This window comes from Hylobates moloch, unplaced genomic scaffold (genome assembly GCF_009828535.3).
Source record: "Hylobates moloch isolate HMO894 unplaced genomic scaffold, HMol_V3 SCAFFOLD_1, whole genome shotgun sequence".
Taxonomy (NCBI): Eukaryota; Metazoa; Chordata; class Mammalia; order Primates; family Hylobatidae; genus Hylobates; species Hylobates moloch.
The window spans coordinates 148,034,283-148,061,583 of record NW_026652276.1 but is presented as its reverse complement, the minus strand read 5'-3'; the positions used below and the strand labels follow the sequence as shown (position 1 = coordinate 148,061,583).

At 36.7% G+C, this 27,301-nt stretch overlaps 1 long non-coding RNA gene across 1 annotated transcript; it reads left to right on the top strand.

Moving 5' to 3' along the window:
* LOC116809602 (uncharacterized) lies at nucleotides 1-27,004 on the top strand. The gene is made up of 4 exons (XR_009215595.1): nucleotides 1-106; nucleotides 952-1,000; nucleotides 2,222-2,395; nucleotides 26,861-27,004. It is a non-coding gene; the product is annotated as an uncharacterized LOC116809602 (long non-coding RNA).
* The last annotated feature ends 297 nt before the right edge of the window (nucleotides 27,005-27,301 follow it).

Sequence of the window (27,301 nt, the reverse complement as noted above, 5' to 3'; positions counted from 1 at the left end):
AGACCATGGCTGAAGACTGCTTAAATGTTGTCCCTGAGTGAATATCTTAACATTTATTGCATCTTTTATTTTCTTAACAAAAATGAAGGCGTTTGTGACTGTATTGGTAAGTTATTTACAGTGAAAATATACTATATACTACTATAAATAAATCTACTTATTAAATAGAAATGCATGTCACATGACTGCACTGATAGCTGCTGTTTCCTTACATAACTGAGAGTGTGCCTTCCCCTAATCATGACCAAGGCTCCCTTTATAGTCCTTCACATTCACCTTGTCTGATAGGTTGAAATAAAACTGGGACGCTTGCATCCAGAGTCTGATAACAGTTTTTCTTTAGAGTTTCTTCATTTTATGTCCAGGTTATCATCTCCTGTTAGATGTATTGGTCTTCAATAATCTGCTTAGTCAGAAGTCTGAAGTAACTTAATTTATAACAACAACAAAAATCTTCCACTATCTTTCTCCCTGAATCAACAGTGTTTTCCCATTCTTATGACATAAACCTACCCACCATCAGCAAATGCTATATAACATTTTGAGCTATAGCATTTGCCTCTAAATAGTCTTTTTTTAATCAGATCAGATGGCATTATACATCTCACATGGTGCTGAAAAATAACATTCCCTGGCTTTACATAGTGTTGGCTATTGCATTATAAATTCCCACAATACAGGAGGATGGTGACAGAAGTATCAAGTCCCACCCATTCTTTGCTATCTAGAGAATACTTTATGTTTCTTGCTTATTTATAATGGAATTTTTAATCATTATATCATTCAAATGTGGCAAGTATTGATTTGGTATCTAAAATACTTCATTATTCTGGAATGCTTTTTCTGCTTCAAGAGAATCCACAAAGTTGCTACATTTTCTCTTAAGAAGGAATGGAATAGAAATTTAATAGAAGTGTTGATTGACACAGATGTGTTTCTTTTTCTTTACAGTTTTCCATCAAAAATTGGGAATCATGCCCTTTCATACAACACTGTTGTGGTAAGTAGAAGTAAAAGTGTTTGCTCATCATTAAGAATTGATCCATCACTTTTTAAGAGAAAATGAGTGGTTACATTTACATTAAAGAGCCAAGCTTTTTATTTTTGAATAATGACTCAATTTAAACTCCTTTGATTTGGATATTGGAGACACAATTTGTTGAAGTGAAAGAACACTGGAACAGAAACAAAAATACCTGAGATGGAGACTCACCTCTTACCATCAACCTAGTGTTGACTTTGGGTAAACTACTTAATCTCTTTAGCATCTGCATCCTAACTTGTGAAATGAGAGGTTTAAATTACAGTTTTCTTCCAGCTGTAAGAATCCGTATCATTATTTATTATATAGAAGTAATTTTCATTAAACATCTTAGAATTTATATTTCTATCTTTTAAACATTTTATTATTTTATAACACCAAAAATTAAGAAATGTTATGCCTGATATCCCACTAATAGTGTCCTTTGCTGGATTGGCAAGTACAACATGGCTATATGTTGTACTAAATATGCTATATGCTATTGCTAAAGCTATAGCAATTCTACTATGGTGCCTCTTAAAATTCTGCCCTAGACTAATACGTTATATCTTCTAATTAAACCTTAACAATGAGCATACAATCAAGAATCATTAAACATTTACTCAACAAATACAAGTTTAGCCATTTATTGAATTAAGTATACCTGTGAAGTCAATTTAACCTAGATTTTAGTCAAGTATGAATCTACCTATCTATCATCTCTCTCTCTCTGTATCTATCATGTCTGGGTACATATTTATTCAAGTTATTTTTAAATTTTATTTTTAATTGTTATGGGTACATAATAGTTGTACATATTTATGGGGTATGTGTGATGTTTTGATACAGGCATACAAAGTGTAATGATCAAATCAGGGTGATTGTGGTATCCATCACCTCAAACATTTATAATTTATTTGTGTTAGGAGCATTCCAATTCCACTATTTCATTTCTCTAAGATGTATGATAAGTTACTGTTAACTATAGTCACCCTATTGTGCTGTCAAATACTAGATTTTATTCATTCTAATTGTATTTTTGTAGTCATTAACCATCTCCACCTTATGCCCCGTATTTTTATATCCATTAATCATTCAAGTTTTGTCGTATTGTTTTTCAGTGAAAATTATACAGGATATTGGTATTTGATTTACCTACAACCTGGGACAAAATTGACCCCACTGTTATTTTCTTCCTAGGTCCATCTTTTCTCCTGGGGTAGTAGAACCATCAAGATCATCAGAGAACCTAGGGTGCAATATCAGCTCTCCAGTACCAAACACAGTTCATTAACCTCTCGGAACCTCATATGTCTTGGGGCATAGTTCATGTCTCCTGGCCCATCTCACAGGATTATCAGGAGGATAAATGAGGTAAGTGAGTGCATTTTGTAAATTGTGAAGTGCTAAATAAATGTAAGGTAATGCAATGCTAATTGTGAAGTCTTCACTCAAGCTATTGGTTCATTAACATACACTCAGCAGATGGTTTTGAGTACCGGTATGTGGCACAGGCACTGTTTTAAGCATTGGGAATCAGCAGTCAAAAAAGCAGATAAGACTGTCTTGGGGCAGTGGGAAAAAGACATTAAAAAGGTAAAAAAATTTCAAATAATCATCATTGATAAGAAAATTAAAATAAGATGCTTCAACAATTGAGGGACAACTATAAATGGTCATCTCTGTGAGGAGTGATTTTCAAGCTAAGACTTGGACGAAAAGATGGTGTGAGTCAAATCACTCAGGGAAGAGCATTCCCTTGGAAGGGAAGAGCGTTCCCTAGGAAGGGAAGAATAAGTACAAGAACCCTAAGGCAGGAACCAGTTTCATGTTTGAAGAACACAAATAATCTCTGTGGCTGATGTATTGAGTGAGGGTGAAGGTGAAGTGAGATAAGTTAAATGAAGTAGAATCTGCATTCCCTATGAAATGACAGAATGTTCTAGAATTTTGGTATAGTGTAGACTAAAGATGTTTTTCACTTGAAATGGTGCAGCTGCTCTGTCTTAAAAAGATTTAGAGTAAATCCTGGGGGCCAACTGCTCTATACAGGTTAATAAAAACTTCATGACACCTACATGCTATTTCCTGAAGACTTGTTTTGGGGAAGTCGGACTTCAAAGGAGAAATCATAACCAACATGTTTTCATCATTAGGTGAAAGCCAGTTTTCTTTGTGAGAGTACCATAGAAGCTTCAAATTTTCTGCCCATCAAGTTTGTCAGACAGGAGGTAAACTACCCAGTGTCTAAAGCTATTCCCATCATGCCTACATGCCCATGGCAATTTTTTTTCTTCAGCAATAGGTGTCACTAAGAGGTAGTTGGGGAATACTAAGACAGACTTTCTTCAAAAGGATCTCAAATCATTCAGTCTATCAACCACAAGGGCACCCTACTCCCTCCTTCCCCATCTCCTGCCCAGCCCTGACTTCAGCCTGTTTTCAAGAAAAGCAATATAGCAGCAGCCGTTTTTTGTTTTGTTTTGCTGTCTTTGCCTTAGACCACCTGTCCTAGCCTAGGAGAAGCAGTGTCCCAAACCCTGCCATGACCAATACACAGGCGCTTTTCACTTAACTTTAAGTCAAATTCTAATGATTCAGCGATGTGAAAACAAGCATCAAAGGGAGAGGCAGTGTGGAAGAGCAGCAAAAGCACTAGATTGGCAGTCAAGGAGACAGAGTTCAGCTTTAGATGTGCCTACTTCTGAAGCCTCAGTTCCCTTGTGTGTACAATCAGGATGAAAATATTTCCCTGCTGTTCTGACAAGGTTCTAAAGGGAATTAAGTAGCTGTTATCTGCAGAAAGCACTTTGTGAACCTAGGCTGCTATATAAAAACGGAGTGGGGAGAAATGGAGTAGTTCCGAATTGGCGAGTTTGTTTTCATTGACTGCCAGGTATAGGAAGGGCACTGAAGAAGCAAGACAGGGGCTGAGAGTCTGAAAAATATACCCTTTGCCATGAAGACACTAGAATTTATTCTAGAAAGCAGAGATCATGTATTAAGGGGCCACTGTACAGCACAGCTCTGGGAGGCATCGTTTGCACTGTAGTCTACGCATACATTTGAAGGGTTAAGTAAGACTGTAAGTTCACTCAATTAACGGATAGGCAGTAAGTGATGGAGGAGCTCAGTGGCTGAAGAAAGAAGAAAAGAAGGGATGAGACTTCAGCTACTAGGTAGAAAAGGAAACCTTCTGATGGGAGCAAGAATAGAGACAAAAGATCTCCAGTAAATTTAAGAACATGAGAATAATTGGGTGTCCTTTCAGTAGGGGTACGAGAAAGTGGTGTGACTTTTTTGTTCTTTTCCAAAGTTGTTTTTTTTTTTTAATATGGGAATAGTTTGGGGACTTTAAAAAATAATATTATGGCACCTGCCTATTCTTTCTCAATTCAAATGAAACTTAGCATCTGTTCTAAAAGCACTAGGAAAAGCCAAGAGGAGAATGAAGTGCCCGACAGCTAAAACTTTTGTGTTCTTATCTTTTTGCAGTATAATTTTTATTGACCTATGATCTGTTAACTTCTTTCCTCATTCAATGTAAAAAGATGATGACATAAATGTCTTTCAGAGCCTTTATGTATGTTCAAATGCAGAAAAGGCCCTGTGGTTGCTGTCAAGCTAAGGGATTCAATATCCCTGAGAACATCCATTCCAATAACACTGGCCACTCAGAATGTGTTTGTGTCGGTGAGAGCACACACATGTGCATGCATGTAAATTCTGTGTCTAAAATACTACAGTCCGTGAAAACGGTCATACTCTTCAATAAAATTCAGACATTTAGGGCTTCACAAGGTCCAGTATTTCTTAATATTATAAGACAAAAAAAGTTGAATTAAAGAATTTAGTTCATGGTTTAATTAAATTTGTAATTTCAAAATTACATTTGCATCTGAGTGTTAACTGTATTTGAGTAAATAAATGAGCAAAAAAGACTTAAGCATTTCTGTGAAATTGGGCCAATCAAGACATTTTTACTGTGGTTCATTTTTTGTCCCTCTTTTACTGTATAGCCTTTGATTTTTTAAAATGGTCCCATGTTTTATTGTTGACATTTTATTTCAATATCTGATTTGAAAACAGCAGACAGAGCCCCTGTGAATTTTAAAGAGATATCTGCTTTCTTTCATCACAGCTGCTCAGCCTTGGTGGATTGGCTGGGATTTTTTTTTTTTTTTTTTGGATTATTATTGTATTACTTGTGAGAGGAGAAGGAGACAATGCGAACCAATATTCTGATGATAAAGATTTGGCAATCGAGTCATGTCATCATGTCTCTTTTCTCTTCCTCATTGGAGTTTTTTGCAAAAGCAGAAACAGTGACTTTTTTCAACACCTGCATCTTTAACAACCAGAGCAGTGTAATTACCTTTCTTGAATATTCTATAGAATTGTCAAACAGCAATTTTCTTTTACAAGGGTGGCTTTTAAATAATGTCGTTTACATACAGAGCTTAACATCTCTTAAAGTAAAAATCTAATTATAAGAAACTAAAATTTACTGCATGTTTATACTTTGATCCTTATAAAATTGCTAATCAGGGCAACTTTAACATATATTATGAAGCAGAAAAAGTACATATAGTCAGATTAAACTAAATATTTTGGAGTTTCTTGAATATATGTTAATTTCTATCACTATTACTGTTATTAACACTATTTGGTATTTTATTGCGTTGCTCTTGAATTCAACAATTTGTGGAGAGAGGTGGCTCACAATGACATGTTTTCTCAAGATCATCTGATGTCATCGTTTCCTCTTTGTTAATGAAAAGTATCAATATTTAAAAAGAACTGTCATTGTAGTTTATGTATAGACAATAAATGGCATAATCAAGCCAGCTGAGATAATTCTTCCAATGGACACATTAGATAATAATGCCAATACTAAATAATATTAGAATTTAGGTAATGTAGTGCCATTTGATAAAGTGGCTTATGACCAGATTGTATACACACTTATCATCTTTGGCATCTGATTTTATAATTTTTGAAGTGCAGATGGGATTGTCAACCACTGGAAGGAGTGATACCTCAATATTTTACTACAAGGTAAATGTTAAAGTGAAAATCTTAACGTATCCCCACATTATTTCATTCTGGTACAAGCTCTAAATTAATGTTATGAAATGTTATGAGCATACCTATAAACCTATCGCTTACAAAAAATTAAAGAGTATCTTTTATAATCTTCAAATTGTCACTCTGGCAATTCCTCTGTTGCCCCACGTTATTCTCAGAATGTCGACTCGGCTACATTTTCCTTCTGTGCTTCTGTTCAGAATTTCTGTTCTCTATGCCAATTTATGCCCAAGGAGTCTGTAAATCTTTTGTATCTTTTTCTAAGCATGTTCTCCATGGAAAAGATAATCAGCCTGAAGTCTAATGTACAACCTTCTCAGGCGCTTTCTCAAAAGCACACTCTATCATTCTTTTTAAAAAATTACAAATTAAAAAAAGAATTTTAATGGCATTGTTTTGAATTTCCATCGAATGTCTAGATAACCAGTATCTGTTTATATAGCTCCATTCTATAGACATATTACTGTCATGTAAAATAATTTTTAGACTGTTTATATCTTGGTCATATACAATATGATTTTTGTGCCTGAAATCTTAAGTATGCCACTAGGAAGAATCACCAAGTCTGAAATGCTAGAAATGTATTCTTTATGCTATGATACTCAGTTTAAATCTTGACATTTCCTGTTTGGAAAATAACATTTGCAAAAGAAAGTGATACTCAAAATATTCCACCTATTCATAAACGATCTCAATAGCTATATTTTATTATGTAAAACCTGTTACAATTCTTATTTCCCTCCTGTATTTCTAGGCCCCCCATAAAATATACATGTATGATGGTAGATATGTGCGTATCTGTGTTGCGTGTATTTCACATGCAAATACCAGAAACAATAAAAGTAGCACATTCATTCAACTTCTATGTGAACATAATGTTACCAAAGCGAAAAGGCAATTCTCTCTCTCTCTCTCTTTTTTTTAACTTTGCTTTCTCTAGCAACCGCTTTAGATTTTATAGGGTTTCTCTCATACTATCTTAACTGGATTAAAGAGTAAGAACAAGTTTTCTCCGTTACAAAATTCTCATTTAATCCTTATCCACACTTAATTTATCAAATTAAATCAGACAAGATTGATGCCAGGGCTTTTTAAGCTGGACATCGTGTGTAAAATCGGCAGACAAGGGTTTGTAAAGGGTGCCCACCGTGACTTGTCATAGCCTCTTGCCTCAGCTGCCCTCGCCTCGATCCAGGCGGGGTCAGGATGCTTCTTGGTGTTCCACTGTGGGCTCGGCGGGGAAACAGAGCAGCTACACAGCCTCCAGCAGAGTTACTTATTACACCCTCGCCTCCTTCACCTGCCCCAGCCATTCAAAATAACATCACACCATAAAATATTCATGAACCGCGCCATGCTGCAGCCAGGGCTCGCTACTGCAGGTGGCTGTTACATCAGTAATTGCTCAATACTTCCCTCCACAGCGTAAAATTGTTTTCATTATGTGTCATGAACACAGAGCCAAGCAAAGCCCTCTTGAGTGGTTTCCCAAGGGCTGGAGGGAGGTGGTACTTAACTTAAACAGGCGCTTTTTGGCTTAGATTTAAAAATAAATAAATAAAAAATAAAGGGAGAAGCCAGTGAAAGCTCATCATTAACTCTCCTTCTAAGTGCAACAAAAAGCAGAAGCTCATGCAAAACTCTCGTAAAGATTATCCTAAATGTCTCAGTTACTAGGAAGAGCTTTAGGGGTTTTAGCAGGTCTTACGATACTTCAAGCTGCAGAGAAGAGAATAACTTTCCACCTGACTGAAGTTCCCATGGAGTGCAGAGCTCTGGGATAAGCAGGTTTCAGCAATAAACTCCTGCATTGTGAGGCAATAATGCCCAGCCAGGTCCCCGCATTTTGATTCAAGGGTGTCTTTTTCTTTCCCCCCTGTGGAGGACTAATCACAGCTCCACTTTGTTTAATTGCAGCAAAGAGAGAAATGTGTTTAAGAAGTCATTCTGGACCCCTTTAAATGAATGCTGGGGTTCTTCAAGGACAACAAACAGGATGCATAATAAATAAGCTTTAATTTTCAGATCAAAATAGGCAAAGTTAAAGATTTTTAGTGACTGATCTGGGAGAGATGCTGCTGTAAAGAGACCAGAAACTGGGGTGGGGGGGGGAAGGGCGGGGAAAGCAACAAGTGGGATTACAGTCTTGGTTTTTATATAGCACAAGCTGTTTTTGCATGGTGGGAGGATCCTTACAGGAATAAAATCTTTACGGAATTGGGAGCTAGTCGATTTCCCCTAGCATTTTGATTCTGATTTAGAAAGAAGAAAGAAAGGAAGGAAAGGAAAGAGAAAGAGAAAGAAAAAAATGCCCTTCTTGTAAACTATGTTAAACCTCGGTAATTGACAGAGTCGCCTCCCCTCATTTTCAAGCTCAGGCCTAGTTGGGTGCAATATGTGCGGTGAGATGGCCTCAGGGTCATGAACTCCCGGGGTTGGGAGGAAAAGCATTTATCCATCACATGCTTTCTTTCTGAGTTTGACAAAACTAAGCCCCAGACCAAATGATTGGGAAGCACCCCTTTTCATCTATTTAAAATCTGTTTATTTCTTACCACTCTGGCCTAAGCATCTTTTTAAAGGAAAGTTAACTATTTCCCTCTTGTAAGATGGGTATTTGCTGATCCTTATCACTTTCTTTAGAAAATATTTACCATGGATGTTACGGCAAAATTTTCCAATACTGTAGCTATCTGGAACGGTATTATCAAACTTGAAAATGTATAATACAAATCCCCTATTTCAAAACTATGATCTACAAATATAGTTTGTCTTTTTTTTTTTTCCTAAAAGGAGATTTTTTTTTAATCAACCCCTCTAGGGAGAAGGTATTAAAAATTTTTTTTAAATTTATGGCACAGTTCTGACAGTATTGTTTTTAGTAACATACTATCCATTGATAACAAATCGACCATAGATAACTGTCAGTCCCATAAATTGAAGAAGGCAATGGGCATAAAACCCCTCATGAGCATCTGCTGCAGGGGATTTTCCTCTGGGTTAAATGGAAGATGTGAGGTTATTTAACGTCCTGCAAAAACAATGTAGAATGAGCGTGTGTGTGTGTGTGTGTGTGTGTGTGTGTGTGTGTGTCTGCCATATACATATGTATCCTGAATGATGGATTTCCTTTGCATCTGGTAACTATAGACTTTTTTTTCCCCGAATACAGCAAATGACTGTTTCAAAATGAAAATCACTATGTGTTTGAATGTTGTATTATGCCTAGTCCCTTTTTGAGTGAAAGGCGGCTTTAAAAAGTAAGGTATATCATTGCCAAAACGGGGCTAAATAGTATTGTCAGCATTTTGAGAAGGAATAGGTCCTTTTTCGCCTTCCTTCTCAAACTCTTTTCTGGACAGCTGTTAGTGACTTAGCGAACTTTTCATATGGATATGTATGTTAATGGCAGGCAATGAACTGGAGATGGAGAGGCCCAAACACAGGCCCAACTCTTCAGTGCACATCAAAAGCCTTTACAAAAGGAGCAGTAAAAGAGGCAGCGATGGCGGAGCCTTCACTTTTGTACCCTGAATTAGTTCTGCAAGCAATGAAACTGATCTTTTCTCCTTGCCAGAAAAGTCTGCTGATTTTTGTGAGTGCTCATTAGCACAAGAGGCATTTGTGAAGATAATTGACTGACGCTGATACTGCTGGCTGTCACAACAGTGCCAGCCAGCAGTGTATGTGCATTTTAATAGTTGTATTTTTTTTCTTTCTTAGACTTCATGGTTTCTAAAAGATACCAGTCTTCCAAAGGTTTACACTCTTCTTTGAAGCAGAAGGTTTTAAAATCTTTTCTTTGAAAACTGACAGCCAACCTTACTTTTTAAAATATCATATTTCTATGGAGTACCTGGTATGGATGCATAATGTAAAAGGTATCTATTCAATGCATGCAACTGGACAGAAATTATGCAGTTGTAGATCCAGATTATTTTGATATCAGATGGACATTCAGGAAATAGTGGGTACCATCCAGTTCCTGGAATACAAGCTATTATACTGGAGAAATAACAAATAAGGCAATATTCCACTTTGTCATCAGCAACTACAATGATTTCATACATTTTCAAATATTTTTTAGTTTTCTTTTTTGTAGACATATTCATAAAATTAAAAAATTAGGGTGGAAAGGGAAGTATTTTTGGAAATTCTAACTTAGTCATGCTTTGACATGAGGTGGATCTTTTATATGATGCTACCACCCAGAATGGGACTCTGAAGTATCAAAGCATAGATGTCAGAGGACAATTGAGTCTCTGTGCTCAGTGTCAAGGAATTCTGCAGGGAACACGATGTGAACGTTCCTTTTCACTTGAGTTTTTGCTGCCAATTCACAGCATATCATAGAAACCTGTGTTACTTGGTTGACATATGCCTTCTCTCTTTTCTAAAGGAACTTCTAAAACATTTACTTTAATTAATTATACATTTATCAGTTCTTTGTGTGGAAGAGCATATCTGGGAATTTATGTGTCATTGCAGCAAAATACAGACTTCGTAAGTGTCTTGTCCCAAATGAATGGTATATAATAGCAATATGTTAAATCTTCTGTAATCTATATGTGTATTAAGCTGTTTAAGGACTCTGTACATTGAATATGCTCAGAATAGTATTTTTCAAAAGCACTTCAGAAGCCTGCCTAGTTATAACATGCGACAGAGAGTATTTTCTTTGAGAGAAAAATAAGTTATTTTCTCAAGTTAAGGATGACAGAATAAGTTCAGTGAGGGTAAGAGTTACTTCTGTGCTATCAACACTTTTGAATGAAAATAAGTTGTCTACTTTACCCTCTGATATGTATATATTCCTGGCAGCTCAGCTCACTGATAAACTAGGCTGCTCTGAAAGGGCTCCAGGGGAGGGTAAAAAGGTTGGTTATTTCACTGAGCATGCTTTTGAATCTGCTGCTTGATGTGCTTTTTAGAAATAGGTTCTTGATTTCTCAAAATGTAGCTATTGTGTCAACATTTTCTGAAAAACTAGCCATTGAATCCTTGATGCTTCACCTTGGTGGGGTTGTATACGTTCACAGCACAGACAAGTACAAGTTAAAGTATTTTAGAAAAAGAATTGAAATTCTCTTGCCATTCTTTTTCACCACTTGGCTTTCCTTGCATGATATTCTGATAAGAGGGAAGCCAGCTAGCCATCCTTCAAAGGATGAAGGGTGGGATGTATGTATGAAGGGGTGTGTCTGGGGGGTGGCACTTCTCCCCTTCTGTGCTAACCACTGCAAAGAGGATGTTAGAATGATGCATCAACATTTTCTTTACCCAGCTATCATATAAAATCACATTTTGAAAAAGTAGCTCAGTGAATAGTAATCCACATGTGATGAAGAGGATGACATTTGAAAAGCACTGTGTTCGAAAACAGTTAGGAAATAGGAAAAACAGAAAATAGGAGAAAATACCCACATCCTAGGTTATTAGGCTTCTCCCTGCAGCCATATGTGAACTTATGTGGGGAAATGTAGTGGTCTCTGTCTTTTAATGAACAGGCATCAATTCTCTCTTGAAGGTCCAGTGTTGGAACAAGAGGTAATAGAATTGCAATAACTTAGAGACTTATCAAGTAATTCATTCCTCAAATATTTCCTACAATGTTATAGGCATTATTTGAGGCACTGGGATAAAATAAGTCTCTTTCTTCACAAAATTACATTCAAAAGGGGACATGGAAGTAGAAACAGATATTCCTAACTATGTGTCAGGTAGCAATGAATGTTATTGAGAACAGTAGTAACAAAGGCTAAGTAGGTCGATAGTATTGGGGCTGCTATTTGATAGTGGTGCAGGAGGGTCTCTCTAAAGAAAAGACACTTGAGTAGAGACTGAAAGAAGAGGGGAAGTAAACCATGTGAATATCTGAAGAGAGAACATTCCAGGACAAGTAGAGAAGCACAAGGACAAGTGGAGAAGTGTAAGAACGAATGTCCAGAGGACCATGCTTGAAGGACTACAGAAGTAGTAGGGTGGGCATAAGACTTTGCAAGTCATGCTAAACAGAGCTGTCTCCAGCATAATTCAATGCATGCTGGGGTGGTATTATCTTCCTACTTTTTTTAAACCCATGCAACGTAAGTGGCCCAGTCATTGGTGAAAACCATGGTCATACAAATGTATTTTAGACCAATGAGATCCAGTGTCTATAATCAAATCACATATGCTGGAGGAATATGATGAAGCCTTGTAATCTTTTAATATTGAACATACAACTTGTAATCTTTTAATATTGAATATGCACCTTTCGTTGCTGATTTTCTACATGAGTTTGTGTTTACCATCTATTTCAATTGGTTTTTATTCATTTAATAGATAAAATGTGTTTGTACTAGAATATCTTCATATATTTTTGAAGAAAGAAGAGGCTGACCAATTAAGAGGAGTGACATTTGGAGGAAATTACTAACCTGATAATTAGAACACTGATAAAAGAAAAATGGGAGTCTCTAAGAACAGATGAGTAAACAATGTAATTGAAAATGATTTTAAGCAGTGAGTATATTCTGGGGAAGATTAGCTTGACAAATTCATGTAATTCAAATCATAAGAAAAATACACAAAGAGACCTTACTATGTAATGCAGGATTTGCAAACCCACAGCTCGGGGCGGTAGGGCAGCAACAGTGATGGAAAAATCCACAGCTTGTCTTTAAGCTGCAGCCTCTCATAATTCAGTGAGGGCCAGAGGACCCAGTGATCCAGGGTCTTCAGATTTTTCAAGAGGAGCCAGAAATCTGCATTAATTTTTATGTGAACTCATTCTATTTTTGACTGTTGCCAATTAATTTAGAAACACACATATAGGCCAGGCTCAGGGGCTCACGCCTATAATCCCAGCACTTTGGGAGGCTGAGGTGGGTGTCTCACTTGAGGTTAGGAGTTCGAAACCAGTGTGGCCAACCTGGTGAAACCCTGCCTCTACTAAAAATACAAGAAAAAATTAGCGGGCATGGTGGCAGGCACCTGTAATCCCAGCTCCTCTGAAGACTGGGGCAGGAGAATCACTTGAATCCATGAGGCAGAGGTTGCAATGAGCCCAGATTGCACCACTGCACTCCAGCCTTGGTGATAGAGTGAGACCCTGTCTCAAAAACAAACAAAACAAAAAACATATAAAGCATATCTATGGGCTGAATTCTGCCTGCTGCCATACAGTTTGCAACTTCTGATTTAAAGAAGACTTAAAGATTAAATTCTTTTCAATAAAATTCTATAATGAAAATAAAAGTCCTCATTTTTTTCTTTTTTAGCGTTATTTTTATAGACAAATATTTTTATATGAAATATTATTGTACTAGTTAATTTTAATGTAGTGTTTCCATGTTTCACGGTGTGCTATTTGCCTGTTTAAACACTTTTGTGATTAAAAGCACAAATTTGGGTGCACCCATTTTGGTGCACAATTTTGGCGCACCCATCACCCAAGAAGTATACACTGCACCCTATTTGTGGTCTTTTATCCCTTGCCTCCCTCACACCCTCCCTCAAAGTCCCCAAACTCCATTGTATCATTCTTATGCCTTTGTGTCCTCATAACTTAGCTCCCACATATCAGTGAGAACATACAATGTTTGGTTTTCCATTCCTGAGTTACTTCACTTAGAGTAACAGTCTCTAATCTCACCCAGGTAGCTGTGAATGTTGTTAACTCATTGCTTTTTATGGCTGAGTAGTATTCCATTTTATATATATACATATATTTCTTTACCCATTAGTTGATTGATGGGGATTTGGGTTGGTTCCACGAATTTTTTTTTTTTTTTTTTGAGATGGAGTCTTGCTCTGTCACCCAGGCTGGAGTGAAGTGGCACAATCTCAGCTCACTGCAACCTCCACTTCCTGGGTTCAAGCGATTCTCCCACCTCAGCCTCCTGAGTAGCTGGGATTATGGCTAATTTTGTAGAGAGGTTTCACCATGTGGCCAGGCTGGTTTGAACTACCTCAGGTGACTTCTTTCCTCTCAAGTCTGGGATACCCAGTAGTGGGATTGCTGGATCAAATGGTGGTTCTGCTTTTAGCTCTTTAAGAAACCTCCACACTGATTTCCTTAGTGGCTGTACTAGTTTACATTGCCATCAGCAGTGTAAAAGTATTCCCTGATCACCACATCCATGCCAACATCCACTGTTTTTTGTTTCTTTGATTATGGCCATTCTTATAGGAGTAAGGTGGTATTGCATTGTGGTTGTGATTTGCATTTCTGTGATCATTAGTGATGTTGAGCATTTTTTCATGTTTGTTGTTCATTTGTCTATCTTCTTTTGAGAATTATCTATTCATGTCCTTAGCCCACTTTTTGATGGGATTGTTTGCGTTTTTCTTGTTGATTTCTTTGAGTTCCTTGTTGATTCTGGATATTAGTCTTTTGTCAGATGTATAGATTTTGAAGACTTTTTCCTACTCTGTGGGTTGTCTGTTTACTCTGCTGACTGTTCATTTTGCTGTGCAAAAAGCTCTTTAGTTTAATTAAGTCCCAGCTACTTATCCTTGTTTTTATTGCATTTGCTTTTGGGTTCTTGGTCTTGAAATCTTTGCCTAAGCCAATGTCTAGGAGGGTTTTTCCAATGTTATCTTCTAGAATGTTTATAGCTTCAGGTCTTAGATTTAAGTCCTTAATCCATCTTGAGTTGATTTTTGTGTAAGGTGAGAGAGGAGGATCCAGTTTCATTCCCCTACATGTGGCTAGCCAATTATCCCAGCACCATTTGTTGAAAAGGGTATCTTTTCCCCACTTTGTGTTTCTGTTGCTTTGTCGAAGATCAGCCGGCTGTAAGTATTTGAGTTTATTTCTGGGTTCTCTATTCTGTTCCATTGGTCTATGTGCCTATTTTTATACCAGTACCATGCTGTTTTGGTGATTATGGACATAGAGTATAGCTTGAAATCAAGTAGTGTGATGCCTCCAGATTTGTTCTTTTTGCTTAGTCTTGCTTTGCGGGCTCTTTTTTGGTTCCATATGAATTTTAGAATTTTTTTTTTTCTAATTCTGTGAAGAATAGTGGTGATATTTTGATGGCGATTTAGTTGAATTTGTAGATTGCTTTTGGCAGTATGGTCATTTTCACAATATTGATTCTACCCATCCATGAGCATGGGATGTGTTTCCATTTGTTTGTGTCATCTATGATTTCTTTCAGCAGTGTTTTGTAGTTTTCCTTGTAGAAGTCTTTCTCCTCTTTGGTTAGGTATATTCCTAAGGTTTTTTTTTTTTTTTTTTTTTTTTTTTGCAGCTATTGTAAAAGGGGTTGAGTTCTTGATTTGATTCTCTGCTTGGTCGCTGTTGGTGCATAGGAGAGCTACTGATTGTGTACATTAATCTTGTATCTGGAAACTTTGCTGAATTCTTTGTTCAGTTCTAGGAGCTTTCTGGAGGAGTCTTTGGGGTTTTTGAGGTAAAGGATCATATCATCAGCAGTGACAGTTTGACTTCCTCTTTACCAATTTGGATGCCCTTTATCTCTTCCTCTTGTCTGATTGCTCTGGCTAGGACTTCCAGTACTATGTTGAAGAGGAGTGGTGAGAGTGGGCATCCTTGTCGTTTTCCCATTCTCAGAGGGAATGCTTTCAACTTTTCCCCATTCAGTATTATGTTGGCTGTGCTTTGGTCATAGATGGCTTTTATTACATTGAAGTATGTCGCTTGTCCACCGATTTTACTGAGAGTTTTAATCATAAAGGGATGCTGGATTTTATCAAATGCTTTTTCTGCATCTATTGAGATGATGATGTGATTTTTGTTTTTAATTCTGTTTACATGGTACATCACATTTATTGACATGTGTGTATTAAAATGTTCCTGCATCGCTGGTATGAAACCCACTTGATCATGGTGGATTATCTTTTTGATATGTTGTTGGATTTGGTTAGCTAGCATTTTGTTAAGGATTTTAGCATCTATGTTCATCAGGGATATCAGTCTATAGTTTTCTTTTTTGGTTATGTCCTTTCCTGGTTTTGGTATTAGGGTGATGCTGGCTTCATGGAATGAATTAGGGAGGGTTCCCTCTTTCCCTATCTTGTGGAATAGTGTCAATAGGATTGGTACCAACTCTTCTTTGAATGACTGGTAGAATTCTGCTGTGAATCCATCTGGTCCTGGACTTTTTTTTGTTGGTAATATTAAAATTACCATTTCAATCTCACTGTTATCTAATTCTTCTGGGTATCTAATTCTTCCTGATTTAAGCTAGGAGGGTTGTATTTTTCAGGTATTTATTCATCTTTTCTTGGTTTTCAAGTTTATGTGCATAAAGATATTCATAGTAGCCTTTAATGATGTTTTGTATTTCTGTGGTGTCAGTTGTAACATCTCCCGTTTTGTTTCTTATTCAGTTTAATAGGATTTTCTCTCTTCTTTTCTAGATGAATCTTGCTAATGGTCTATCAACTTTATTTCTCTTTTCAAAGAACCAGCTTTTTGTTTCATTTATCTTTTTTTGTTGTTGTTGTTGTCATTGTTTCAATTTCATTTAGTTTTGCTCTGATCTTGGTTATTTCCTTTCTTCTGCTGGGTTTGGATTTGGTTTGTTCTTGCTTCTCTAGTTCCTTGAGGTGTGACCTTAGAACGTGTTTGTGCTCTTTCAGTCTTTTTGATGTAGGAATTTAGGGCTATGAACTTTCCTCTTAGAACCACCTTTACTGTATCCCAGAGGATTTGATAGATTGTATCATTATTATCATTCAGTTTGAAGAATTTTTGATTTCCATTTTTTATTTTGTTTCTGACCCAATGATCATTTAGGAGCAGGTTATTTAATTTCCATGTATTTGCTTGGTTTTGAAGGTTCCTTTTGGAGTTGATTTCCAGTTTTATTCCACTGAAGGAGTCCTTGATATAATTTCAATTTTCTTAAATGTATTGAGGCTTGTTTTGTGGCCTATAATATGGTCTATCTTGGAGAAAGTTCCATGCACTGTTGAATAGAATGTGTATTCTGTGGTTGCTGGATGGAATGTTCTGTATACATCTGTTAAGTCCATTTGTTCCAAGGTGTAGTTTAAACCCATTGTTTCTTTGTTGACTTTCTGTCTTGATGACCTGTCTGCTGTTGTCAGTGGTGCATTGAAGTCCCCCACTACTATTGTGTTGCTGTCTATCTCATTTCTTAGGTCTATTAGTAATTGTTTTATAAATTTGGAAGCTCCAGTGTTAAGTGCATATATGTTTAGGACTGTGATATTTTTCTGTTGCACAAGGCCTTTTACCATTATGTAATGTCCCTCTGTCTTTTTTAACTGTTGTTGCTTTGCAGTTTGTTTCGTCTGATATAAGAATAGCTACTCCTGCTTGTTTTTGGTGTCCATTTGCATGAAATGCCATTTTCCACCCCTTTACTTAAGTTTATGCGAGTCCTTATGTGTTAGGTGAGTCTCTTGAAAGCAGCAGTTAGTTGCTTGGTGAATTCTTATCCATTCTGCAGTTCTGTATCTTTTAAGTGGAGCATTTAGGCCATTTACATTCAATGCTAGTATTCAGAGGTGAGGTACCATTCCATTCATCATGTTATTTGCTTTTTGTTTTTGCTTTTTAAATTGTATTTTTGTTTTATAGGTCCTGTGAGATTTATGCTTTAAAAAAGTTCTGTTTTGACGTGTTTCCAGGATTTCTTTCAAGATTTAGAGCTCCTTTTAGTAGTTCTTGTAGTGGTGGCTTGGTAGTGGCGAATTCTCTCAGCATATGTTTGTCTGAATTTTTCCTTCATAGATGATGTATCTTTCTTTCATATACGATGTTTAGTTTTGCTGGATACAAAATTCTTAGCTGATAATTGTTTTTTTTTTGATGAGGCTGAAGATAGGATCCCAATCCCTTCTGGCTTGTAGGGTTTCTGCTGAGAAATTTGCTGTTAATCGGATAGATTTTCCTTCATAGGTTACCTGGTGCTTTTGTTTCACAGCTCATAAGATTCTTACCTTCATCTTAACTTTAGATAACCTGGTGACAATGTGCCTAGGCAATTATCTTTTTGCAATGAATTTCACAGGTGTTTGTGTTTCTTGTATTTGGTTGTCTAGGTCTCTAGCAAGGCTGGGGAAGTTTTCCTCAATTATTCCCCCAAATATGTTTTCCAAACGTTTAAATTTCTCTTCTTCCTCAGAACACTGATTATTCTTAGGTTTGGTCATTTAACATAATCCCAGAGTTCTTGGAGGCTTTGTTCATACTTTCTTTTTTTTTTTTTTTGGTCTTTGGGTTAATTTGTAGACCTTGTCTTTGGTGATTGATTGATTGATTGAGGCAAATAAAATTTCTGAAGCAATGCCTTATTATTTCTACAATATTTAGGATTAAAAGAGTGTAGTTTTATGTAGAGGAGAGAAATGGATTGGAGCAAATCCCTTATATGTAGCAATCATTGTTTGTTCTTGCCTTAGATAAGGAAGAAAGGAGGTTTGTAGCTAGAGGTACATCAGCACTATGCAAGGACTTTGCCATTTACTAAGCAGTAGACACACTGAGACCCTTCAGTGATTTCTTACTCTAAAGTCTTCCAAGCACCCAATAGTCTTTCTACAAAAGATAAGAGAGTCTGGGGACATAGTTCATATTCAAAGAGCTGGGATAATTTGGAGAAATCCTAAGGATAATTTTTTAAGGTTATGCTTGGCTTGATTTATATTCTTTTGCCTGTGAGAACCTCTACTGATATAAACAGGGCTGAGGTAGAGTAGGAAAACTCTTGCTATAGTTTTATGACTGAATTTCTTAGGACTGAAATGGGGAGGAGTTTAACTTTATCAACCACTTTTAATGAATCAAAAGACAGCCACTATTTCAAAAAACAAATTTTGCCTTTAATCGACTTCACACTTCAATAAAGGAAAGTGATTGTTTCTTTACTTTTAAAGAAGACATAAGGGAAGGAGAGAATTAGATTGTTTTTGCAATGACTTAACTGAACACCCACCTTGGCAGACAGCATTATGACATTTCTACTTAATGGTACAGTTACTTCTATAACACAGCAATTCTTACATTTTTGGAAACCTCTTGAATGCAGGCTGTGTGGGATTCGTCTTTGTGTCTCCTAAACAACCTGGCACTGTGTCTTCTTGCTTACTGGAGAAATTCAATAAATAATTGTTGAATGGATGACTGAATGAATAAGCCAATGAATGGAATTAACACTACACTGTTATTCTCATCTATTCCATCAATCTATATGCCATCACATTCATTTTTTCTCTAAGATGATTTCCTTCTTGGGAAATGCAAGAATCTAAGAAGTGGCTAAGAAACAGGTACAGTGCTTGAAGATATGAGCATTTCTGTTGTTGTTGTTGTTGTTATTGTTGTTGTTTTGGCTTAACAAATACACTGCACCTTAATGAGATGAGTGCCAGGATATTTACCTCTAATGTATTGGAAAGCAAATGTACCTGATACTGCACTCACCATTTATGTAAATGTATGCCTGCAAATTTAGAAAAGTATAACTTCATTAAATTAAATCTATTTTATCACAATCAAATGATTGAGGTAATAAAGGGGCAAAGAAAGATAATCCTGAATTTTAATGGCTGAAACCTGTGAGTAGAGCATTATCTTGCTGCTGCTGTTATAAGGACCAGTAATTGCCATAGTCTAGACACAGGAACAGATGCAAAGTAGAGCTTTATTATATCAGACATTTGCCCTACTACGATACAGTCTAATTACCCAGAAAATACATTTCTACATGAATTATTCTTAATTTGATTCCAAATAGGCCAACTGTTGTATTTTACGGAACTTTATCAAATGACAACATGGAGCACTAAATTTAAGAATAGTTTCTCTTTAATGCCAGTGCTGTTGAAAAAGCCAGTGAAATCCTCAAAGATTGAAATTAGATAAACTTTTCAAATAAGTTCGATATTTGCTTGGCAATGTCATTAGAATTATGGTCATGGTTATTACTGCCTGCCTTTCTAAGTTGGCAAATTTACCACTTCAAGTCTGCTCTGTCTGCATAGGTCTTCTTTAAAAGTACAGAAACAATCACTTTCTTTTATTGAAGTGTGAAACTTATTGAAGACAAAATTTGTTTTTTGAAATAGTGGCTGTCTTTTGATTCATTAAAAGTGGTTCATAAAGTTAAACCCCTTCCCATTTCAGTCCCAAAGATTTTTTTAAACTTTCCTAAGCATTAAATGTGAGTGGTTTTCTGAAGGAAATGTGACCTGTAAAACCAGTTCTCTTTCCCTGATTTTTTTAAGGTCCATTAGAAGTGAGTAATTCTGTGCATCTGTAACTTTATGCCAGTATTTTTAAGAATTTCAATTCAATTTTTTCCTCTGTCGGCAATGAATTTTAAAAGTCTTAAACATGCCCAAACATCTCAGGGGGTTTAAAGAAAATTATAATAGTAACTAGTTTCTCCCCCCTCCCTAAAAAAAAATAGAGCACACTACTGAAATTATTTAAATTGACTGAGGCTTTTAAGCAAGTAAACACATTTTAACTAGGTTTTTTCGCAATCTCTCCATTCATGCCAACTATAGAAATTAGCCTTCACTCTTCCTTCACTTACACATGGATACACACACTTGCATGGACACAAGAAAAATTTCTTTTCTCCTGTCAGCATTCCTCCCCAACAATGGTTAGATTAGTGGCATGAAGGCAGCCGCAGAGAAAGGACATTCAGGCCAGAAGGCTCCCCACAGGCACAGCTGGTAGGGGTTAATGGCGGCTGAACCTCCCAGCCAGGGCCTTTTCTTTATTGTGTGTTCGACTCCTGGGAAGGAGGGACACTTATGACAGCCTCTGGGGTGCAGCGGATCAGAGGTAGAGCAACTGGGTCACAGAGGAGTGTTCCAGGGGAAGGCGAGTTTAGGAAAAACGCACTCTGAAATCCAAATCGTGGTGTTTCTAAATGTACACAACTGCTGTGGGAAAATGCAAAGCGTTTAGCAATATGGCTTATAAGTTTCTAATTCACATCTTCATATAGGAGCCTTACAAGAACAATTGGGCAGGGACTTCGAATCATTCCTATTGGAAAGTGATTGAAATCTGAGTGAAAACTACACGTTTGGCTAATGTATGTTATTAAAGTTTGTGTGCTAATGTCTAGGCGGTCTATTTTCCACATGGCATAAAGACTAGAGTGCAGACACAATGGTCAGAGGGGGAGAAGCTGGGGGCATCTTGATAAATAGGAGGTTGAAATTTAAGTAGAAATTGATTATTATGCATACATGTCCAGATAAAGTAGGTGGGCTTTAATACACACCATCGAATGAAGAGAGGCTTGGAAGTGGACCCGGATTTCTGAATTACCTTTCGATGTAAAAACAAGACAAAGCAACAACAATAACAGTAACGCTGAAACTGTTCTAGATATCTAATCTGTTAAATAGATTTTTATACTTAACTGGATAAATAGGGTTTCGTAGGCAGAACATGTCTTTTACAGAGAGTCCAGGTTTCTTGAAGAAAGAGAGCTTTATAACTTCGAGGGGTACTTATCTGTGAGTATCACAGAGGTGGATTTTGTTACAAGACCTGATTCTTTGGCTCAGGGCGGGTGAACTGAGGGTCTTCCATAAATATTTGTTAAATAAAGACCCCACAGCCACAAAAATTGGCTCTGCTTTTCATTTTTAGCTTAAAAGGTCTGCTTGTTTAGAAATGAGAATAAGGCCCAAGGAGGATGTTTTTATACCGGTGAAGTGAATTTGTTTCTTTTCAAAATAGCTACACATCTCTACCAAAGGATGCTAAAACAATTCACTTCCAAATTAACATTGGCCTAATTTCTTTTCAATAAACTCAACCTTAAGAGCTGTCTAATTGGAGACCCGGTTTTGGCCACATCGAGGCACTGAATACTAGAGGCATCTTTATTCTAAAGCTTTTGGCTTCGTTTATCTAATTTGAAATTTTAATGTCAGTTGACTAAAATTTGCCCTCTGCTTAAGTTTGTTTTGACTTACTACTCTGGGAAAAGGAAGTAGGGGGAGTGAGAACAAATTAGGGCCCTTGGATTTTACCTGCAGCATAAACATTTAATACTTCCTCCCTTAAGTCACAATGGTTTTTTTGGGGAAACAACACAGCCCAGTGAGCTCATTAAAGTTGTTCTCTTTAGGTTGTAGCAGGGTAAGGAAAGCAAATGAGTCAAAGCCCCGGGTGTTACAACAGCACTTTGAGGCCAATTGAAGAGGGCTAGGCTTTGCTGCACCTTGATGTGTCTTCTTGGAAAGGACTGATATTCTGAGTACACAGACCCTTCTAGGGACTCCTGGCCATGAGCAATCGAGGATGACCATCTTATTATCAAGTATCATGATGAATGCCTGGAACCTGCTAGGGGATTTATACTTACGAGCTCATTTGGCATAGTTGGAGTTCGATTGGCAGACTAGAGTGACATAACTATTGTAATATGCCAAAATAGGCTTCTGTGGGCTGTGCTAGTATAGGTCAGTGCTAGTTACAAAATTCACAGGTGTAGAACACCAGGCATTATTTTATTCACAAATATTCATTTTTTTCTTGCCATTTCATTAGCAGCTTTGAAGATTATTCCAACGTGATTTTTTAAATATACAGAAGTGAAAACACAGAAGCTTTCCTAGTTCCACAGTAAGAGAGAAGACCAGAGTGCATTCCTGAACACACCCATGCTCCACTAGAAAAAAACTCCTTCTCTAGAAAACACTTCATTTTCTTTTCTTTCGTCTTTCTTTATTTGGGGGTAAGAGGTGTGGCAGACAAAAATGATCAGAGGATGCTACGTTTTTATTGTCAGTCTAATGACTACCACATGAGGAAACTAAAGGGTTAAATTCCATTTTCTTTCTCTAAAAGTTCTGTATTTGTGTGCATGTGTCTATGCTGCTACATTTCTTTTTCATTTGCAAGAGGAAAAACAAGTCACACCTGGATAGAGACTTTTCATTGCTGCCAATTTCAGCTCACATTGCATTTTTATGGCTGTATTATTATAAATTCCCCCAAATAAAGCTAATACAACCTCCTCGTGGAGCTTGCAGGTGCTGGCGTAATAAGATACATTTGCATTCCCTGCTTGTTTGAATAAAAAGGACGGTGAGATAGGGGAGTTTGTTGACCTCATAGCCCTGGTATGTGTATTAGGTGTACAAAGATACAAAGAAATATTAAATTAAGAACTCAGAAAGAATTGACTCAAATGATAGCTTCACACATTATGGAGTTTTTACATTTAATAAACTCCTGATCTCCCTGGGAGCAATTGATTTGAAGCAATTGATTCAAATAGTTTGTTGTCACATTTTTAAAAATGCAGGTAATTCCATTTTCAAAAACAAATTTAACAGAAGATGCTGTTTACACAATCGCTGTGCTGTTCTTAAACCGCTCACTCCAAGATCGTGTGATACAACTACACAGGACATGCTAGGGAAAGGGTTAAGCTTTTCTGACTTTCAGATACAATGAAATTATGACAGGAAGAAAATTGTGCCATTTTAGCATGAAAATGCTTGTACAAATACTGTCGTTCCTTCCTTCTTACTTTCTTTATAATGCCTCAGCGATAGCTAAGATGACAGACATTTGACAGGTATCTGTAAGCATACGGCCCAGGCAGCTCATTAAAGTTTTTCTTTCTATGCATCAGCTTTCACAAAGGCAAAAACCCATTAGCATTGACTATTTTGCAGATTAGAAGAATTAAGGGCTTCAAACGTTGGCTTATACCAAGCAATGTCATTTGTGAAGTGATGTTTGCTTTATTATTTCCCTTTCTCTCCCTCTGAAACCAGACTGACATGACTTTAGCTCAACGTAGGGCGTAATGTGCAAACCAAAGGACTGGCTCATCGATGAAAAGAAACACATTCGCTTTTAGACATGACTGGAATGGCAAAAAGGGGAGACTTTACATGTACTATTTAAGCTCATTAGAGGACTGATTATGATAGTTCTCTGGTGTAATCTTTAATCGACTTTGACACTAGATTTGCCCCGTTACAAATCCTGTCATGCAAATTAAGTCATTTGTGTTGTTTGATATGGAAAGATCTGCTATGAAATGAAAGATTAGCTCGCAGATGAGGCACAAGAGACCGCTGCCCTTGTGCTCTGTGCAACTGATTACAGGGATGACAGCGTCCATTTCCACACTGCTGTTAACATTTAGGAAAGGAGATTAAATTAACGTAGCTTTAGGTCTTCTTGCCTGAAGATATTCAAAATAGGTGTTCATGTTTTCAGAGATATTATTCTTGGACCATATGAAACAGGTGCTTCGAAGGCAGGGCTCTCATGTCCAGTTATTTTCTCCTGTTTTCCATCGAGTGGGCTTCTATTGTGTCGATTCATGGGTGAAATTCTTTTTCTGTACAGGTGATTGGTGTTCACTGACTGATGCGCAGCTTGACAAACCAGGTGGGATCTCCAGTTGTCCCAGCAAACTATAATTTCATTTGAGCCCTCTACCCCCATTTCACCTTCTATTTTAAATATTAGATGGCCATACTCTCAGGTTTTTGGTGTAATTGATGGTTTCAAAAATATGTAGCCATTTGCAAGCCTCAAGGAGAGTTTTCTAAAAAAGATTCACATGAAGTCTGATAAATAAAAGGATACTACAAATATTCATGCTATGTGACTTTGGAAACTGGAATCTTGTCATTTCTATAATGTGGTTTACCTTTGCTAGACATTTCTGGCCCTGAAAATGCAAGTAATTATTAGCAGAAGATAGGCAGAAAAGACTAGATTTAATAAAAACTGCTTTATCCACAAGTACATCTATCTTAGAATATACTAGTTTGGGGTATTTTTCTCTTTACAGAGCTCTTCTGACTTATAAGAAGGAGTTCACCATTTGTTGCTTTACTGCATTAAAAGAAATTGTATTATTTTTATTGTCGTATTGTTACTTGTTTTTTTCCCCAAATATTTTCATTCTGTAGTTGGCTGATTACAAGGATGGAGAACCTATAGATCTCAAGGGCCAACTGTACTGTAGGTTAAATCAAATATTTGGGAATAGGAAAGTAGCTATATAAGTGAAAAGTTTTTAAAAATCATTTCTTAAAACATTAGTAATATGTAGTATGTTGCTTCACTGGTTTTTAAAGAGAAGTCATATCGCTTCTTGGCCTTTTGGCTAAGATCAAGTGTAAAACGAAGTCATATGTTTACAACAGAAATTAAAAGTTACTAGGCATAATTTTGCTTCACTATCATAATCAGTCCTCTGATGACCCCAAATAGTGCATGAAAAGTCTTCTCTTTTTGCCATTCCAGTCAAGTCTAAAACAATGGTGACACAATCAAGAGGCTCACACCAAATATAACCTAGTTGTCCTTCCCTTTGGTTATTTCTTATTTATAATCTATGATTTGCATCCATACTAAATATGATTATAGACTTGCCATTTAATGAAAGGTCAAACGCAATCCAGCAGTCGACTGCCTGGAAAGCCTGTAGGTGCTCTGCATCTCAGCACCAGATAAATATTCTGTGTAATGCGGGGGCTGTCATAGAGGGTGCCTTTGATTGAATACTAACATAAATAGTCATTTAAAATCCCTTTTAAATGATCATAACACAAGTTAGAGTGGCCTCCAGCAGCTTCATCCGTGTGTCTTCTTTTGGAACATTTTTAATTGGCATGCTTTGTCTTTTGAATGAGTCACACACCTCTGTTTTGATTAACTTTGATCAAATTTGGGGATTTCATTTCCCTTGTAGCTAGGTAGAGAATTAGCCATTTAGATATCAGTAAAAGGAATTTTAATGAGTGAAATAACATGTAGATTTTCCTTGGCAATCTCCAGGAGAAAATCAATCCATAATAGAGTTTAACTAAAGATTTGAGAAAGTTTTCACAATTTCCCATGCTGACCTCACCAAGGTGTAGCAAAATGTCCATAAAACTTTCATTCCATCTGATACTCATGAAGTACATAGGCATATTTTTAATAATGTGATTTTGAATAAAATTATGAAAGAATGGAAGGGTTAAAAATAGATAAAGGAAGAAAAATAAAAATATGAGTCTTGCATAATAAAAGAGGCTGAAAAATCTGTAAGGTAAGAGTGGATTAAACACTGTTGCTTTATTACTATTACACTGACATTTATGTGACTGAGAGTTCCTGCAGTTTGTGCAGTGTTTCGTAAGACATAATCCTTGCTATTAATATAGTACTTTAAATTTTATTTTATAGCACAGCAAGCTAAATTGTTGCCATTTCTCAGCCATTCCCTTTGCTTGGGGACCTAGGCAGGCACATGTATTGTTCCAGACCACTGATGGACCAGTTAATGTATCAAAGGGCACACTGGTATTAATACTTCCAGACCATTTTCAGGGATTCTCAAACTTAAGCCCCAATCAGAAGCACCTGGAGGGCTTGTTAAACCACAGATTGCCGGGGCCCAACTGCAGACTTTCTTACTCAGCTGTGGTAGGTGAAAGTTTACACTTCTAACTAGTTGGTTGGTGTTGCTGATACTGGTCCAAGAACCACACTTTGAGGACTACCGAGCTAGGGCATAGAGTTTCTTGAGGGGTGTGAGGTTTTCACATGGGAAAATTCCTAAGTACTAGGAAGAGAAGGGAATTAAGTTGCCACTAACTTCCTTTAATGTTGTCTTTCTCTTTTCTCTTTTAGTGTAGACAATATCCAGCTTTAGTTTTCAGAATGTATTTTTAAATGTTAAATTGAAATGCAAATTATTTTTCCATGAAGAAGAATATCATATCTAGGACATAATAAATCCTTAATAAGTATTTGTTAACTGTGTTTAGTTCTCAGGCTAAAGAAAATATCACCTAATGTTTCTGATATATAGAATTGTGTGCTGCAAATGGTTGAAAAGATTGTAATTTCAACACCTAATTCCCATCATTCTGTGGCAAAATATATCTTGAGTTCTGATGGGCACCAGAACAACATCTGAAGATTGAATGAACCTTCTAAAGGTGAGGTGAGCAAAGAGAATAAAGTTAAGGGTGGCTTGTGGAAAAAAGCAGAAATCCCTGGATTTCAATTTCCAATTACAATCATTTCAGCAACATTTAAAAAGCTTTTATTATGTGCCAGGTCTTGAGTTAGGGATTGAAGGAATAGTGAGATGAGCTTCCCACCTTCAGGGGACTATATAATCTTATTTATTTTCTGTACCTGCTTAAACTAAGCAAGAACTAGCCCTGGATAAAAACTAGAGCCACATGGGTCCTAGGCCTCTG